General features: G+C 58.4%; 1 pseudogene; it reads right to left on the reverse strand.

The window, feature by feature from the left end:
• Nucleotides 1-538: 538 nt before the first annotated feature.
• Nucleotides 539-1,296, reverse strand: LOC141970408 (feather keratin Cos1-1/Cos1-3/Cos2-1-like; annotated as a pseudogene).

The following is a 1,296-nucleotide window of genomic DNA, read 5'->3' on the forward strand; positions in this document are numbered from 1 at the left end:
CACTGGCAGCAGAGCAGCCAGGGGTGACTTTCTCAGCTCCAGGGGATGGTGGCTACAAGAGGAACCACTGCAGGACGTCCCAGCCTCCCGTTCTCTGTGAATGGAGAAGGGTCTTCTGGTGCCCTCACCCCCTTTTCCCCCAGAGCAAGACCCTTCCCCTTTGGCAGCTTGAGGAATGTCTACAATGGGAAGGACGACACGGATGGCAGGCTTGAATGCAGCATAAATTTAATGAGTCAAAAGAGGGAAACAAAGTCACTCCAAGGGGAGGACAGCAGTGCAGGGAGCCCCAGGGGAAATCAAGAGATGGTGGTGTTGGCTGTGGAGAAGTTCTTGCATGATGTCCATCTGCCTGTCCCATAGAGGGAGAGGAGGTAGGTGATCCCCAACAGGCTGGTCTTGGAGACATGTTACTGCCATTGAAGCAATGAAAAGGGAGAGAAATTCAAAGATGTTCAGCTATCCTGAAAAGAGCATCGACATGACTGATGCTGAGCCCTGCACCTCAAGGTGTCTCCCTTGGGATTTGCCAGCCCCTTTAGCAGGGGGGGCACCTTCTGCCACAGTAGCGGCTGGTAATGCAGGAGAGGTCAAAGCCCCCAGAGTTGATGGGCACTCCGTCACAGCTGAGGATGCGGCCAACGGCAGCGGAGGTGGAGGAGCCCACAACGGTGTTCTGTGGGAAGGAGCTGAGGATGGGGCCGGGCAGGGTCACCACCACGGGGGACGGCTCGATGACGACGGTGGAGTCCTGGCACTGCCTGACACAGGGCTCATTGCAGCTGTTGGCCAGCGGGGTCGGGCCACAGGGCTGGCAGCAGGGCACACACGGGTTGCAGCAGGACATGTCTCGGGGCCGGAGGTGCACCTGGGAGAGAGGGCAGGGGGAAGCAGGAAACGGGAGCACGTGAGAAGCCGCACTGCACCCAACTGCAGAGGAGCCAAGGCACCTCCTGGCCCAGTGTACGCTGCCCAGCTCAAAGCCCAGGAGCCACCTCAGCGCAGTCCCAGCCCCTCTCTGCACGAGACCTTCTCTCCCCTTCCCTCTCCCACGAGAAGCAGCTCCCAGCCCTGGGCTAGGACAACCCCCATCAGCTGAGACATCCAGCGAGGAAAGACCTGATCTTGAAGGAGGAGGAGAGGACAAGAGGCTTCACACTCACCTGATTCCCAAGGAGCAGGAGGCGAGAGAAGCGGATGAGAGAGCAGAGCGCAGGGCTGTCTTTTATAGTAGTCCTGCACTGCCTCAGGCCAGAGTCACCCTTTGCACAAGTAATAATTTTCTGACAAGCTCAT

The sequence above is a fragment of the Athene noctua genome, chromosome 25 (genome assembly GCF_965140245.1).
Source record: "Athene noctua chromosome 25, bAthNoc1.hap1.1, whole genome shotgun sequence".
Lineage (NCBI taxonomy): Eukaryota > Metazoa > Chordata > Aves > Strigiformes > Strigidae > Athene > Athene noctua.